General features: G+C 40.2%; 1 protein-coding gene across 1 annotated transcript in view; it reads left to right on the top strand.

Moving 5' to 3' along the window:
* PLCE1 (phospholipase C epsilon 1) overlaps positions 1–18,613 on the top strand; it is a 181,197-nt gene that overhangs the window by 33,094 nt on the left and 129,490 nt on the right. The gene's annotated exons all lie outside the window — the stretch shown is intronic.

The following is an 18,613-nucleotide window of genomic DNA, read 5'->3' as shown; positions in this document are numbered from 1 at the left end:
TAAGAACTTCTATAAGAAATTTGGTGACCGCATTAGTGATCTCAGGGACCAAATCATTTAAAAGAAATTGACATTGTAGTTAAGACTACAAGAACATAGTTGTTCTTGTCTTGGGATCTGATGGTATTTGCCATAGAGCATTCTAGAGGGGAATGCGTTAACCCTTGCCAGAAGAAAGACTCTGCGTTGGAGTCCTTTAATGCTAATGACACTAGCACATAATATTGTTGTCCTTTGCTCTCCCTCAAGTGTATCTCTTTGTGTGTGTGTGTGTGTGGAAATGGACCATGGCTTAGATCCAAATGAAATTATCTGCTACCAGCGGGGGTGGAGTAATTTCTATCAGTTCTTTCATTCTGCTGCATATGCCCAATTTGCCATCATCTTGTCCCCTTTGAGCACCGTTTCAGGGGAGATCGGTGTACTGCAGCAGGAGGTGGGGGCCAGAATGTTCTGTTCCAAAGCCCCTTGTATGAGTGGGCAAGATAGTGTGGGTCCAGTGTAACTGCTTATCATGTGGTCATTCGTCTTCCCACATGGTGATTTATTGCATGTAAAGTTGATAGATTTTCACCATGTGGTATTTAAATTGTTTTGACTGTCTTGCAATCATATAATTTATTTTTTTTTACATTATATTTATATCCCGCCCATTCTAAACAGACTCAAGGTGGCTAACAGCATAAAATAGATAGTAAACAAAACCAATATTAAAACAATAAAACAATCAGATAAATGACAATGGTGCTACTTCAGGCAAATCATGTAATATTTTCTTTCTCATGTGCACAGATCCTGGGCAGTTAGTAATAAAAGCAGTATGGATCCAGATGTGGTGGCAGCCCTCTCCCATTTGATGTTATATGCCATCTGAAACAGTTCAGTCTTGCAGGCCCTGCGGAACTCTGGAAAAATAGAGAGAAGGAAGAGAGGGATAAATCTTGTTCTACTTTGGTATCCATGATCAACTAGTAGACAACCTGCTCTTCACACTATAGTGGTCCTCGTGTGAGAAGTTTATAAGGTATCACTCCCCCTCCGCCTTTTACTGGAAAAATCTGAATTATGTTGGGTCAGTCTGTTACAATAGATACATATATCATTTCACAACAGCTCAGGTTAGGCTGAGAAAACTTACCTGCCATACAATAAATATCAAGTTCAGGTTTATTTGAGTTTAACAGATCATAGGCCATACATTATAAAACAAAATTTAAAAATTAAAAATCACAGTAAAACAAGAGTTTGCCACATCCATAATACAGCTTTTGCAGAAACTTCTCAGAAGTAATCTTAATCTTGAAGTATTAGGAATGGCTGAGTACTTCAGTAGCCATTTTCTAAGAAATTTCTCTCAGGCTGTTGCATACTTTGGACAGTAGAAAAAGGTATGGGACAATGAATCAACCATTGCCAAAGGACAGTCACAAAAGTGCTGGTCTGAAGGTATCTTAAGGAAATGACCCTTCTGAGTTGTTGGCAGTGTATTACAGTGTGTGATCATATATCACCTTCTCAGTTTGGAGCTGTCCCCATATTGAGATAGTGAGGTGGATCGAATTGGTAGAATATTTAATTCCCAGAATAGAGCAGGGAACATTTTTATGTAGTATCTTTTTGGAGGAAATCCCACTCCTGTTTAAGCAGCTTCTTTATAAGTAATGTTCGTCTTCGTTCAGATTTCTTGATTTCCATAAACCTAATCGGTTATACGGTAAATTCATCTCTTGATTCTTCACCATGCTTAGTATTCCTCCAAAGTACCACTTTGGGTATTTCCGCACCACTCCTTCCTTTTATCTGTCTTCTGATCTATTGTGGCAGTTTGAAGAAGTCCCAAATTTTCCAAATCCAATCAAGTTCATGTGGGTATTTTGGATTTCTTCATTGCTGTTTAGTAACAAATGTTAGCTGCTGTTAATGAAGTCTGAATTAATAGTTTTTGAAAATATACTGCATCTTCATCATGTATTTTATTTAAAACATTTCTGTACTGCTTTTCAGTTATACAGTCAAAAGCTGTTTCCAGACCATATATACAAGACAGTACCATGAAACTGACAAAAACAAATTATCAGACAATCAGCACATTAGCAGATCAGTTTGCAAAGGCCCCTTTAAAGAGTTGTCCTGCATTTGTCCTAAAAGTCTCTTGAGGTGATACTTCCCACATTCCATTGCTCTAGGCAGTTCATTCTAAAAGCCTGACTACGAGCTGAAAACCTTCCTCTGTGCTGTAACTGAGAACAGCCCCCATTGTGACAAGTGGTGTTTCCTTGAGGGCTCATAAGGCATGCACGTAAGGTAGCATTGTCAAATCTAGGTACGAGATGCCTGAGAGATTTGGGGTGGTACCTTGGGATGGCAGAGTTTGGGGAGAAGAGAGAGCTTAGTGGGAATGTGATGCCATATCACATCCATCAAAGCTGCCATGTTCTCCAGAGCAACTGATGTCTACAGTCTAAGGCCCAATTGTAATTCTGGAGAATTCCTGGCTCCTCCTGGAGGTTGGCAACCATAATAAAAGTCACGTCTGCTTTTATTCTCTGCCAGATGTCAACTTTTTCTGCTAACCTACCACAGATATACATGCATTTTGTATGTTCAGCTCCAGTTAGGTTCTCTGTTTTGACTGTGACTGAATGAGAATACTGTAATGCTGTCATTATTTGATTTCTTTTAGGTGAATGTATTTCCAAGTAGTGACTGTCCAGATACAACAATTGCTAAGTGTTATCCATCCTTTATGCAAAAAAGGGCTTTGAGTGTTGCTGGTTTAGAGAGTTAATATTGTAGACATTTTGTTGGATTTAATTATTGTCTATGAAAGTTTAATCAAATTATTACCTCTTTCCCAAACAGCTAGATAAAAGTTGAAACCAGCACTGTTTGATGCACAATGCAGGCATGATTGGGACTCATATCCTGAAGAACTTTCCTTTCTGTTTGGTTAGCAATATCCACCTTGAGGGAGATTTCTGGTGAACTTGAAAGCTCACACACTGTAATGTGTTATTTGGATGGTTCTAATATGTGGATTGTGTCCAGACTGTCATGATGAAACTGATATGTTCTGGCTCCCACACCCTTTCTCTTATTTTTTTTAAAGTCAGCCAAACAAAATTCACTGTTGCAGAGATGTTGATGCTGGAAAGGAAACAAACATGAAGTCACTGACAAAATACAGACTACTGTAAGATCTCCTCTCTTCTGCTGGTGTGCATGCATGCTATCAAATATTTCATTCTTCCCGTTTCCTGGGAGGATCTCCTTGGTCCAACCATCAGGGGAAATTCCCACCAGCCATAGCCAGAACTACAGATTATAAAGAGAGAGATCATTGTACTCCAGTGGCTGAATTGCACTATGGCTTTGTAAACAGTCCATAAGTATTTTTCTCTTTTTTTAAAAAAAACCCTTCTAAAATGGCAACCAGTTTGTGCGTGTTTCGACACTCCTATTTTTCTTGCTTAAATTTCTGTTGCGGCAGTGGAGCAGCAGGAAACTTGCTGTTCTTTGGAAAAGCCAGCTGTTCTTGTTTTAAATTCTGGTTGTGCCAGGCATGTAGTTGCAAACTTTGAATTTTTGAGTTTGCAGATAGGAGGATAGCAGTATTACTTCTTCATGCAAAGTGGCTGTAAATGCATGCTAGAAAATAACTGTACAAAGAAACTAAATATGATTTGCATATGAGCTGCAGTGGGATTTAAAATATAGGCTCTGAGGTTTCGCAATGAATCGGTCTCTTTTGAGCTGGTTTAACTCAATGAGTAATACAGATTGCCACTTGGACTGGTTTCCAAAATGCAGACCCACAATTACCTCACTTTATTGTCTTACAGAGCAGGGGAAGGGGGTACAAATGGGATATAACCAAGGAGGGAATACATTTATTCAGGGCTTTTTTTTCTGGGAAAAGAGGTGCCGGAACTCTCAAGGGAAATGAAGGAGAAACACAATGTCCTTCATGAGTTAGGGTTTGTAGAATCTTTCGGGCTCAAGTGCCGTGTTCTACTGGAGAACGTTTTTCTTCCAGACGTTTCGTTCTCAGCTGCGGAGAACATCCTCAGTGGCGTTGCAGGCGGAGCGGGCGCTCTGACCTTCTTGGCTGCTGTGCAATGCACAGCAGCCAAGAAGGTCAGAGCGCCCGCTCCGCCTGCAACGCCACTGAGGATGTTCTCCGCAGCTGAGAACGAAACGTCTGGAAGAAAAACGTTCTTCAGTAGAACACTGCACTTGAGCCCGAAAGATTCTACAAACCCTAATGATGTTACCAGCCGTGAAAACCTGAAATCTTTGATATCCTTCATGAATGTTTAAACATTTTTTTCAGAATTTAGTTTCCACAAAGAGGTTCCAGAATTCCATTCCACTGTGTTCCCCAGAAAAAAAGCCCTACATTTAGTACAGTCCTCCTCTATATTCCTTCATATCAAGGTGTAGCTGGGAGGGGAAACCTCTAAAATTATTGGCTAGGTCTGAAAAGTAGTTTAAGTCAATCTTTGATGTAGCAGTTAAAATAATACACCTTTCTGATTTGTTCTTTAGCTTATTGCATAGCAGAATGCTACACCTATTTTGCAGCATCTTCTAAGCATCTTCTTTTATGCTAGGACTACTGTAAGCTGAAATGCCCTCACAACGAGGTTGGGGAATTAGTCAGGTGGGCACCTGGCTCACTAGGGATCGTTTTCCCAATGTATACAAGATTAACCAACCATAGAGTATTGCTTAAATAATGGGAACTCTAAATTAGTAAAACCAATTATAATTTATTGAGAAAAATATAGTCTTCCATACAAGATAAAAATACACATACAATCATACATACAGTCCTAGGAAATATAGAGAGAGATATAGAGGAACACATGGGTAGACAAACAGGGTGATATTTACCTATTGTAGTCTTCAAGAAGGCTCCAATGGCGACAAAAGAGGACGGGGGAAATGGACCCAAAACTGTGGCCAGAATTGGGGATGGATCTAGACAGCGGAACTGGGGTACTGTTAGATGCACACATGAGTGGAGTTGGGTCAGAGGTTAAATAGACTACCTTAGACCCTCAGGGGCTGGGAGGTATAAGGGAGGAGAAAGGGGAGGCTCTGCAGTGACCATAAGGGCTGGACTACTGCAGTAGCCAATAGAAAGTTCATTGGTGGCACCTAATTGGACCAATGGATCCTGGATACCTGAGAGAACTTTCAGATTGAAACAGACCAGGGGGAGGCTCCAAAGTGACAGTTGGGGAGAAGAATAGAGGTGATTACTGGGTGGGGAATACTTGAGACTAAATGGACTTATCTAAAAGGGTGACAATAGAGAATCAAATGCTGGCCTAAGTAACACCCGGATTTAGACAAAAGACTTGGCTCTGGCAGGAGATGGTCTTCCTCTTCTTTAGTCTTCTTCCTGGCACCAGTCTTTGTCCTGGGTTTCATTAGACAAAGGCTTGAGTGGATAAGCTTGATTGCCTTATGCAGAAGTTGAAGCAGCTGTTGGATATGGAGTCAGGAAAACAAGACAGATTCTGGTGGTGCTAGCCTTTGGTTCATGGAAACAGGCTGGAAACATGGTGCCATGGCTTCTTCCATTGCAGCGGCGGCCAAGACTGGACACACAAGGAGCAGCTGGAAGCTCGTCTGTAGATCTGGCTAACACCCATCCAGAGATATAGAATGCTGAGGCTGAGGCTTATAGTAAAGGCTGAGGCTTATAGTATCCACATAAGCCTTAGAAACTGGGCAAAGTCCACTTCTTAGAGCAGATGTGTGCGAGTCAAAACTCCAGGCACCCTGGCAACCATACTGGTGATCACGATGTCCATATGTATGAAAAGTAGAGGGCTTTTCCTTACACTACAGTATCTTATAATGACTATAGGGACTTATAATGCCATATAGTCCATGGCGTCTTTCCTTGCTGTCATTCCAGTCGCAGACATGCTTCAGAAAATCTCAGAATTGTAGGCATTTGTAGGGTGTCAGTCTGGTCCTTTCCTGTTCTTATGTTGGGAGTGAGATCTTCCATTTTTATTTGTTTAGTACATTGCCAACCCATCAAGGAATTCAGCAGGGTAGTGTCCATAATTCTCTCTTCCTCAAGTTTATTCTTGCATCTTCAATTTATTATTGCAGTGACCCTGTGAGGTGGGTTTAGACTGAAAGAGAGTGGCTGCCCAAGGTCATCCAGCAGATTTCATGGCAGAGTGGGGATCTCTCAGATCCTAGGTCTTGACAACTGGTTTTAGAGCCTCTGTTTCAGCAAGGATAACCTGTTTGGCTAATGCAGATGAGCTACTAGCTTTCTTAATCTTATATTTGGGTTGCACAGGCAACTCCCTCCTCCCTTCAAAAAAAGGAGAAGCTATGACTGTGTGCTCTAATCTTCCAGACTGGCTCTCTCCAGTCCACATTCAAATCCACATTATGCAGTTGAAAAACCTGCAAATGATAAAAGGAGCTCCTGTAGCTTTAAGCAACTGATTCCTTCAGTGGCTGTTGCTAGGCAACAACAATTTTCCGGGCATGGTTTCTATGAATAAAAAGGCCAAGGGAGAGGGCAGGGTCCCTTCCAGGCCTAATTTGGTCTTTGAGGGAGGACTTATTGGGGCCAGGCCTGACTAGGGTTGCCAGTTCCAAGGTGGGCGGTTCTTGGACATTTTGTGGTGGAGTCTGCAAGGGGAAAAATTTGAGGAGGCAAGGAGAGAGACCTCAGTCCAATATAACACTGTAGAGTCCACCTCAAAAGCAGGCATTTATTCCAGGGGTCCTCCCACATATCCTTGTGGACGTCCTTTCCACTTGAGTCATCTGTAAATGCTCCAGAATATTTATAAGCCAAACATTGTAGTAGTTACCACTGTCCATGGCACTCAGTGGGAAGTATATTGGAGGTCAGGACAGGGAAAAATATGCCTCTGAGATGTTTTGTTGGTGTGTTGTGAGGCTGCATGTGCCATAAGGTCCCGCAGCAGACTGAAACGTGCCTCCTGCACCATTCCGACTCATGAAAACAGTGGGGGAAGGGCTGAAGCCCCTTTCCTGGCACTATGGTCCTGATCCAAATTGGACCCTGTGGTGCTTAGGTAACTAAGTTTCCCACAACTGCTGTCGAGGTATGTAGTTTGGCCCTTAGAAGGGTGTAACTCTCTTGGATTGCACTGTAAATCTTAGAGGATGGATTGGATGGGATTAAACAACACTGAGATCCTTCCACTCCCTAAGCCCTGCCCTCCCCAAACTCCATCCCCAGATCTGCAGCAATGTCCCAACCCAGAGTTTACAAATTCAACTGATCAAAATCCAGTGAATAATCAGCTAGCATCAGCTTTGCCAGATTTTTTGTCTATCACTAGATCACTGAAACTGTTGATCATTATTTGAAGAATATTGTTGTAGGACCTAGACCACATGTCAAGCGTTCTTTTAGGCTGACTGAAAGATTTGCTTGAGCCTGATGATCTTTGGTTTCTTTTCTTCGAACAGTTGCCCAGTATGCTACCTTATACCTCCAAAAACGTGTGGCTTAATGAATTGCTGGTTTAAAAAGATATGCTCCCATGTCTAGGCAAGTGGAATTAGTCATTAGACTGTGGTCGTGATGTCCTGTCCATGTGAGTTCTTACACACTTGTAAATACATTATGTTCCCTACATGATAAAACATTTTCTTCAGCCTTCCCACAATCTTTTGTTTATTTGACTGTGCAATCTGATGACCCATATTAAGGAACTTTGATAAAGTTTCTTCAGCTTTATTTTGTACTGAATGTATTCCAGATCAGCAGCTGGAAGTTCCAAAACCAAATCTCTCCACTAGGACAATACCAGGAACCAGCCAGCAGGCAGAGAGACTGAAGCTTATGGCAATAAAACTTGCTAGTGATCTACTTTGTGAGATTTTGGAGGGGGGCCTGCCCCATCAGCTTTCATCTGTCTTCAAAGTGGCCCTAAACTACAGTTTGCCTACTAGGATACATGCTGTTGATTATTAACCCTCAAAATTCACGAGACTGGGTTCTATCGATGAACTAGAGCAACCCAAAAAAGTCAGCTGAGTTTGCAGAAAATAGAACACCAGTATTTGTAAATGGTCCCATGATTACATTTCTCTCTTTTGGGCTGCTGGAATTATCCCAGTACTACTAAAAAAGAGAGAGAAAAAATCATTATCAGTCATTCCCTTTCAGCTCTGTGAGAAGAAAAGGTGTGTGATCCATGTCAGTGGAGATAAAGTGGCCAAATGAACTGTTGAGATTCTTTATTTGTTTGAACATGAGACTTCCCTGACTTTGTGAGAGAGAACCTACTAGAAAGGGTTCCCACAGGCTTGGTGATAGGATGTGTTGAGGTGTGATATCTTAATGCACTTGTGACGGAGTAGGTTAGGGAAGTACTTGGAGATTTTGCGGGCAGAGCCTGAGGAGGGTAGGTTTAGAGAGGGGAAGGATTTATAATGCCATATAGTCCATGGTGTCTTTCCTTCCTGTCATTCCAGTCTCACATAGTACTCTGTTTGGCCCCAGAGACCTTAATGGAAAATTCATTCTGCATTTTCTTTGCAACTCTTCATGTGCTGTAATGTATTTTAATGGGGCCCATGCAAGTCGATTGGCATTCCTGGCTCCCATTATTTCCAATGGGCCTTTAAGTGGGCAAATCTGTCATTCCTTTTAGTACATCCAGAAAGTGGTGGGGTGGTTGTTAAGAGATGCAGGAGGCAAAGCTTCAGGAACAGGGTGGTGGTGGGGGGAAGGGGGTAGATTTGAGATGGAGAAGACTGAGTGGGCCCAAAGCAGTCCCTCTGAAGTAATTCAGGCATGGACAACCCAAAGAGAAGGGGGGGGGGAATGAAAACTAGTAACACCCTTTGCAGCAGAGAAACAAACAGGAAAAAAGGGAACTGCGTGGAAACCCAGGGAAGGCAATTCCCCAGAGCCCCTGACACACTAATGCTGATGAGAAATCTTGTGTGGCTGTGTGTATTGTAGCCAGGGGAGCCAGCAAAATGGATGAGGGAAGAAACGATGTAAAGCTACTTTAGGTCTCCAGTGGAGAGGAAAATGAGGGGTGGAAACAGAGTCAGAGGCTTGCATCTAAAGGATTTATTCCAGGCCTTATACATACCAAAGGAGTTTTTAAGGCAAGTGAAAAGCAGAGGTGGTTTGCCATTGCCATCCTCTGCAGAGCTGCTTTTGTTGGTTTCCCTTCCAACTACTGACCCTGCTTAACTTCGGAGACAGGACAAAAATCAGGCTATTCTGTGCTGCCTTTTCTTCCAGATATTTATTTCACATATTGCTTTTCCACATCACTCATGTGGGAACAGAGTTGACATTGCGCAGTGTCTGGTTATGTAATACTATCCAAGATCTGAGAAAGAAATGCCATTGTCTAGGGTGGGCTGTAGATCACTGGTGTGGTGGGGTAGTTTTATCTGGAAGCTGTAAAATGGTGACAAGAAGTGGTGGCCTGTAGTTATAATGCTTGGAATAAATCCTTTAGGTGCCAGTCACTTTCTGTGTTTGAACTGTAGTAGACTGGGGATCATGCAGTATGCTCTGCATAGTAGCCAGAAACTTGGAGACATGTGGAACTCGTTAGGTTTCTGCTATAAGGTGCTGCTTAGCTGTTCAGTGGTGTCCAGAAAGTTAACCTGCTCCATGCTCACATTTATGTTGGGATGGAGGCTGTTTAACTCCTGATTAAATCTTTCAAGGGCATCCTTCCTTTGGGTCCAGATAATTGAAAAGTCATGCGTGTGTTAGATATAGAAGAGATGTTGGGAAAGGAAATGAGGAAGAGTTGTTGGTAGGGAATATATTGGCATATTGTGGAGCACTTTTATGTTACACTTGATTTCAGTGGGAAATTTAAAAATGTATCTTTCCTAGCAAAATGGCTATGGATTAAAAGTGCTGAACATGAGCCACGTTCTATTTTATAAAACCTTAAATATTTTGGTACTTTTATATCTCACCTTTTTTCTTATGTATTTGCAAGCTATATATTTTGTGGTTGTAGTGGGATGTGATTTTACATTGGGGAGATTACAGCTGGTCACAGATTTCTAACTACTCATTTATTCTGGCCTTTTGTTTGGAAAAGGATTGTCATGTTATGACTACCAAGTTTCTCTATTTCTTTTTCAGGTTCTTCTAAAAAGAAGTTTTCTTACAGAATGCGTAATCAAATTATTTTCTATGACAGCCCAATAATCTGAGTATCTGAAAACATCAGTACTGTTTTACATAGTTCTATAATGATAGAGGAGATTATGCTTCAAACTGAGTTGTGTTTTGTAGCTCACTGTAGTTGCTATGCTTGAAATTCGTATCAGGAGTTAAAAGCAGTGCTCATTTGACATGTTTTTGGCTCTTTCATGGTGCCAAAAACTGTACAAGAGTGCCAACATGAGCATAACTTCAGAGGAAATGTCCACATGATTGTGACTCAGTGCATCCAAGAAAGAGTAAGAAAACCACCCTTTTTTCCAATGAGCAAACTACAATGAATTGCATTTTGTTTTGCAGAGTGGATTTTGATAGTAGTACATAAAAGGAGGCTGCTAACAGAAACAACTGTTCATTTTAAAGAAATATCTTCCCAGAATTAAGTAGAAGGGCTTTTAATTTGAGCTTTTTACATGGGAAATAATTGAAGAAGATGCGGACAGCAATTAGAAAGCCATTCCTGGCAATCACAGCCTGAAAGGCAACTAAAGATGTGGGGAAGTATTGAAATGCCCTTGTTATATTAAGAATGGGGGAATGGTGTCTTTCCTTGCTGGGAACTCTCTTAGACTAAGGGTTCTCTGGAAAACCTAGGGGTAATCTGTCACCACCACTCAGTACCTCCTGTGAACATCTAGACTGACCTGCTGAGAAGGTAGTCTCTTAGCACAGTACTAAAGCAACAACAAAGTGACAGGGTAGAGACCCTTGAAAATATGTTATAACCAACTGTAGTGCCCTTTCAATCTAACATTCAGGGAAGAGATTCAGAGAAATGTCTCAGGGAAATAAATAATGCTAAGCAAAGCCAAAAAAGTATTAAAAAGTTTATTACAAAAAAGAGAAAAAAGTGGAAAAGTTTGTTGGATTCAAAAAGTTGGTGGAAAAGGGGCAGAAAAGAAAATACAGGAAAAGCACACAGCAACAACAGCAGCACAGGGATGTTTGAATAAAAAGCAGTACAGTTGAACTATCTAAGTGAATGATGAAGGATGCTTGCTATCTCTTGAAGCTATGGGCCATCACACACACACACATTTTACTACAAATTTTCCAAGCAGTAAGCCTTTAAGCTTGATTTTGGATTCTGTGCCTGCCTTACGCATCATTCTTTTCCCTCTGGTGTAATTATTTTGCATCTACGATAAAACCACCAAACTTTTCTAAATCAGGCTGGGAATATTACTCGTGATGTGCAGGGGGTAGCACCCAGAAAGTTTTTTTCTTAATTATGCATTTGCCCTATCACAGCTGAGCAGTAGCGTCCAGCAAACACCTTCCATTTAAAGCCTCATGGTTCATGTTTTATGCATGCATTTTAGCATTAGTTTGTTGAATGTAAGGGAACAGAAGGGAATACAAGCAAAAGAGGAAAACAGTGTTGAAACTGACAAGGCTTTTTTTTTTTTGAAACTGACAAGCAATTGCCAAGCCCTGTTTTCCATATTGCCAAGCACAAGGGGATTCTCTGCTGTGTTATTGGTCATTGTGAAAAATGGGAAAGAGTCACACAATCTCATAATATGAGGGAGCATGTTGAGTGTACAGAATATATGGTAGAACCCACTGACAATGTCATTGCAAGCTTTGATCATTGGCAACGAGTGTGTATGTGCGCACCTGTGAAAAGTCAGCTGCAACTCCAGGATGTTCTGCACAGGACTGCAATTTATATGAGAGAGGAAGCCTCTGGCAGAAGCTCTGGGGTTTTTTTTCCCTCTTGTGTCACTAAATTGAAAACTTTGAGAGGGATCTCTAGGCTGATCTTGCATTGAGAGGGAGTTGCATGGCCCCTTCCAACTCTGTGATTCTATGTAATTTCATTGTGTGCTAATGATCCCCCCCCCTATTTTGTTTGCATGCAGCATTGAAATTCTTTCCCTCCCCACTAGAGATTCTGCCATTTGTCTCCTCTCCAGTCTCAAGTCAATATCATCAGGGAACCAAACCTCATGCAGCTCCTTTTAAACTCCCCCCCATCATTTAATTTTTTAAAATTTAGCAATCTGAGACTAGCAACAGTCTCTCATTACTAGACTAATGTTGCTTGTCAGGTTTTTTTAAAATGTAAAACAATGAGGAAAAAAAATCAGTGGAGCTTGTACACCAATGAAGGGAGGAGAGTAGTGGAAGGTGCAGAATGGGAGGAATAACTTCAATGTGAGTGGAAGAGTGACCTTTGAGGGGCAGCAAAAGGGCAGGGGGTAACCTGAGGGAATCTGTACACTTTTGAATTGCCTTCAGCCTGGAAGTGAAACAAGGAAAAATTGGTATAAAAGCATTGAAAACCTGGGGAAATAGTGACCAGAAAACGAACTGAGCACTGAAGGAAGGAAAATCAATACAAAATGACAAAGAAAATCTAATGGACATGCAGGGTGAAAGTGAGGGAAAACACCCATGCGTAATAGGCCTATAATAAAACCACAACAGAGAATCAATTGATAGTATGCTTCCCATTTTGGACAGGCTGCTTTGTTCTTCATTGTAAAATTCCAACTAGCTGCATACTAACATGAGAGTAGTTCTTAATAGAGTAGCAGCAGATGTGTCATGATAGACCACACATTTAACATGTAGATAGTCACAGGTACAATCTTTTCCATAACAAACAGTAAGGCTGAACCCACATTTCATTGAATATTGCTATGCTGTCACAGTATTGGATCCCACCCAAACTCTGTGCATCTAAGTATGACTTCTCTGCCTTCCCTTTCCCATTTCAACCTGAAATGACCCCCCCCCCCAAAAAAAAAAAATGCTGCTGCTAGGTTCAGGAACCCAGGATCTGCACAAAAGGGATAGTTGTAGAGCTGCTGTGGCAGGCAACGAATCGGTGAAAATCATACCCCCAGTTCATTTGCACACAAATCTTTTTGATGGCATCTGACCTATAATAATTCATCTCTGATTATCTCATCTATACAGGAAAATTCAGAAGTTAAGTGGTTATGAGAGTACAACAATAGCACACTATCCAGTTCATTCAGCCCAAATGTTGAGAAAGACAGTTCTCCGCATGAAACTCTGTTAGAGCTACTGTCAAAGTAGACTGTACTAAATGAAATGGAACAGTGGCCTGACTTAGTAGAAGCAGCTTCATGTGTTCATTTATGTGTGGGGTGGTGTAATGGTTAGAGTGTCAGATTAGTATCTGGGAGACCCAAATATGAATCCCCTGCTACTCCATGGAAGCTCACTGAATGACCTTGGGCCCATCTCAGTCTAATCTACCTCATGGGCTTGTTGAGTGGAGAGAACACTGTAAAGCCACTTTGAGTCTCCATCAGCGAAGCAGATAAATACCAAAGATTTCTAGCACATTTCTAAGGCTGTTGTATGAAAGTGAACAAGAGCTCACTTGAGTCAAGGTGTAAAAATGTTTGGTTTTATCTACTACTACTGAAAAAAGATACTATTACTTTGATAGAAATCCATGCTTGTTTGTTACTTACCCATCTTCTAGAAATTATTTTTATCTCTACATGAACTGTCAGCTGAGGGAACACTAAGGTGTGATAACAGGTGTGATCAAGTTGAAAACCCTCTACATACTAATATTCTTTTATTGGTTTAAGTAATATCTTCAATCAGCCTTTGGGTAGTGGTAGGTTACAGAATATGATGAGTGACTTAAATTTGGTTTTTGTTAAGTATGAAAACTGTGCCTGTCTAAGTAGCAAGGAAAATAAAATAAAGGCATGTAGTTTTAGGGGTTTTTTTTAAAAAAAATCCCTCTTTGTAATAAATCATATTGTATTAGTTGCATCAGTTATAACCTATTTATTTAGTCTTATTAGTTAGCCTTTAGGGCCTATAACTGAGGCATGTAAAGTCATGAAATTACTTCACATTTTATTTTGTTGATTGTCCATAGATTAACACCTCATTTGAGAATGCAGTTGTTTAGGGACAGTTATACAAGTAGTCTGTTTCTGAGCTTCCACATATGAATAACTTGGTTTAATTTCCCTTAAAGCAGGGGTGTCGAACTCATGAGGGCTGGATCAGACATAAATGAGACATCAGGTCGGGCCATGTGTGTACCTATTTAAGATTAGGTAACAGAGATAAACTTTATAAAGGACACAGACAAACACAATTAAAGATTTTTTTAAAAAAAAACTTAAAACATGCTTAAAACATTTGCGCTTGTTAGTCTTAAAGGTGCTTTCTTTATATTTCTCCCATGGGATCCAGGGAACTGGGCAAAGGAAGCTCTGGCTCTTTCCTGCCTTCCCCAGGGGGGGAGGAGTCTCAGCCATTGAAGGAGGAGAGGCTTGGCTCAGTAGCTCTGCTGTGCAATTGAGAGAGCCTGGCAAAGCAAGCTCTGCTTCCTCCCCTTCCTTCCCAAGGGAAGAGCATCAGCCAGTGGAGAAAATAGAGACTTTGCTCTATAGCTCCTGTGCAAATGAGCAAGCCTGGCAAAGCAAGCTGTTATGCAGAAGGAAGCAAGAGAGAGGGAGAAGGAAGCGGATTACAGTTAGTTTCTCAGGGGCCTGATAGCCCGTCGGGGGCCTGATTTGGCCCGTGGGCTGCACATTTGACATCCCTTAAAGTGTTGCTTAAAAATAATGGGGACCAACTCTTTCTATTTTGAATGCACATTGGAGTCATATTTATTATTTCTAGCATGAAATCCGATAAGCAAGCCTTGCCAGTAAGTCTACAGAAGTTACTTGCTCGCCTGGCCAAAGGAATCAGTGGATGTTAAGGATTTTTTTAAAAAAATCCTGCATTTCCTTGATACAACAGAAAAAGGCTTGCAAGCATTGTGTTGGATGGGATGGCAGAGAAGTATGGATCATTGGTGTCTAATATTTGTGGCAGTCCTATGACAATGGGTGCCAAAGCAGTGCAAGCCATCATTCTATAAAACATCTTCAGGCATTCTTGTATCTTACTTTCCCTACAACTGGCATCTTGTGTTGCTGCATGCTGCAAACAGTTTTGTCCAGGCAAAGGAATTTTTTGGAATATTACATCACATTTATTCATTTTTTTTCTGAAACAACAAAACATTGGGAAGTGGCATTGCAGCACTGGACACAACTGACCTTCAAAAGCTGTCTCAGACATGTTGGAATCCCCACCTATGTGCTGTCAAATCCATTTTGCTGCAATTGCCACAACTAGTAGATGCATTAGAGGAGCTTTCGCATGGTCCACATCTTGATCCTGATGGGCACATGCATTCAAAGACTATCAGCCATCAGCCATCTTTCTATCCGTTAGGGCTCTAACTGTGGAAAACAGTTAAATAATACAAATCAATTTTAAAAAATAGTACCTATTTATAGGTTTTGGGAGGATTAAATTTATTGTGTCAAAGATGAATTCCTGATTTAAAAACAGTGCTGTATTTCTTAGTATTAAAGAAATACTTTTTATTGTGTTAACCAAGAACACTGAATGTCATCCGTAACTAAATGGAAATTAGCACCCAATTGCTTAAATTGTTTTAATTTAATGTTTAATTTAATTGTTTTATTGTTATTGTGTATTGTGAGCTGCCCTGAGCCTGCTTTGGCAGGGAGGGTGGGATATAAATAAACTAAACTATGTCTCCTGTTGTCCAGTGTTGAGTGATAAAATTATGTTTTCTTTCTTTCTACTAGATGGTTCCAAATGATGGAATTGTTCAGCTACTTAAGTGTTTTGGATGGATGTGGATTGGCTTTGTCGCTTCTGATGATGAGAGTAGAGAAACTTTTATGTAGAGCTGTTGAGACTAACAATATTTGTGTTGTTTTTACCCAAATGATGCCAATTATATTGAATAACACTCCAAATAGCAATCATGCAGGTGATCTTTTTCTTTTCAGTGTTACTCTGTAACGGTAATAGAAGGTAACCAACAAAGAAAAAATTTATATGGTTTTTCCTTACCAGCGTAAGCAGAATGGCATGGAAAAGGGAAGCGTTTAAAAAGAAAGGTGAGGGGACCAAATGGAAGGGGTGTGGTTAGAGGAAAAAGGGGCTGTACCAAAGGGGACCCAGTTATAGTCTGTCACCCAAGGCCCATGGAAAATGGAACCAGTTCTGATTTTACTGTTCCCTTTATATTCCTTTTCTCAGTTGGAAATGACTGCCTGCTTTAAACTGTGGGAGGCGGGGTGGGAGACAGTACTTATATTATATCTGTCTCCCCTTCCCCCATGTTAAAAACAGACAGTATATTAAATATATACAGTAAATAATATTCCTGTCTTTTTCCCTCTAAGGCTTTAAAGTGTGAGTGAGAGTCTCATTTCCCCCCGTGTCATAGATATCTGACCTTGGAGAGCCGCTGCCAGTCTGAGTAGACAGTACTGACTTGATGGACCAAGGGTCTGATTCAGTATAAGGCAGCTTCATATGTTCGTGTGTTCAAACGAAGTTTCTGCTGAGAGGCTTTCATTTTAAACTTGGATAGATACACCCTCTGGTGGAGAAGATTGTTATTGCAGCTTTTGGGGCTGGCTTATTTGCCCAGTAATTTTTTGCTATGCTCTTGGTAGATTTAATTAGATATCTGGTATTCAGAAGTATATTCCATGACATTTCTCAGTCCACAGAGCTTTTGTTCATCCATACAGCTTGAAGGAAATTAATGTAACGATCCCTTTTAATGCTCTGTTTTTACAAACGCCAGTGTGTAAGGTTTCCATTCAATAAACATTTGAGTACTGAGAACTTAAGATCTGTTAAATTTTAATAGGATGATTCATTTACTCCATATGTTGTTCTGATCTTTTACATATTACCACAGTGAGTAAGCTTACAGCCATTAGGTAGAAGGTGACACATCTTATAGAACTGCATTGATTGGTAAAATAGAACACAATGTTTTCTTGAGGCTTGGATGTTTGTACTCTCTGAAAACAAATACATATTAATATTGTTGTTCAACTGTTGAATATGAGTTAATGAGTTAATGGGATAATGAGAAAGCAGACACATGGGTTAATGAGAAAGCTACAGTGTGAGTTATAAGGAGCAGAAAAATGGACGCTCACTTGGGGAGGCAGCCCATTGACGGCATCGTGCTTAGGGTTCCCCTCCCCAAAATCTGGAGCCAGCACTAGTGAGCTCTGTAAGGAAGGAAGGCCTCTAATAGATATTTTAAATAAAATAAATAAATAGTGATGTCATTTTTCAGTTTAGGGAAAAGAAATTGCAGAGTTCATATGAATTTGAGGTAGGCAGTACAAAAATTAAAGGGTGGTTCTAACTTTGATTCCTATATATTTAAACATACAAGTAATTTTTTTAGAGAAAACATTAAATCTGAACCTATAAAATTAAGCTTATGGAAATGATACTTAAGGCATTTAGTGAAACATGAAAACTGTTATGTAGGTATTATTTATATAAGAGCAATATCCTCTTCCTGTGGCTTTCTGAAACATTTTCAGAATGTCAGTGTCTAGTACACAATAACGATGGGAACTGGCTGCCAGTTGAAAAGTGGTTCAATTGAGATTGCATGCTATAAATATTTTAAAATCAAAATGGGAATTCTATTTGTGCATAAATGTAGCTGGTTCTTTTAATTAATAATAAATTGCTATACTTAAATTACTATTCTAACTATTGTATTAAAACCTGTAATTTCGTATTCAGGTTACTTGTTTTCTGCGTAGGTCTGAGTTATTTTCTCTTCGGTTCTGTATCTCAAGTTGCTGAAATCTGGTTTTTTGGCCAGCAGGTGGAGACTGAATAAAACTTTATAAAGTCCTTACTTTGAAACTGAACGTTATCATTGTAAACAATCCCAGAACAATCGGTAATTTGTGTCAGTATGTGTAATAGTGGAAATAAGGTAGGGTTACTACAAATTATGAACATGTTTTAAGACAGCAATTATTTTCTTCTTTTTTTAAAAAAAAATACAATTTAGAACTTCATTTTTGTCAGTGTATTGCTGCTACAGGTTATAGAATCTGTGATGAAGATGTTCTTCAAAGCCCCACAAATGGATAACACAATGATACACAGATCCAAATACTTTTTGAAAATGTTTTACGTGTTAAAAATTCTGCATGAGTGAAAGAAATGCCTGCAGTCTAGGGATCCGCATTCATAGTTGCTGCTGCTTTAAACATCTGCCCTCCCAATGAAAACAAAAATTGCTTTAGCTGCAGATGTCGCTCTGTAAATTCCAAAAGTGAAATCCCCAAAGAAATGAGAGAACATTTATAAACAATGTTTTATAAAATGCAGCTCCATTTTGTTCTAAGCTTTCAGTAATCTTTGAAAAAATGCTCATTAAAGATTAATGCTGCTGTTTAGTCCCACTAATTCCAAGGTGTTAAAGTACGGGTGGGCCTCGGCATTGCATAAACATTGCTTGCAGAATTATGCTATTCCCTGGCCTTATGCGGTTTTGCCTCCCTCCCG

This window comes from Heteronotia binoei, chromosome 6 (genome assembly GCF_032191835.1).
Source record: "Heteronotia binoei isolate CCM8104 ecotype False Entrance Well chromosome 6, APGP_CSIRO_Hbin_v1, whole genome shotgun sequence".
Lineage (NCBI taxonomy): Eukaryota > Metazoa > Chordata > Lepidosauria > Squamata > Gekkonidae > Heteronotia > Heteronotia binoei.
This window is presented reverse-complemented; position numbering and strand designations above follow the sequence as displayed.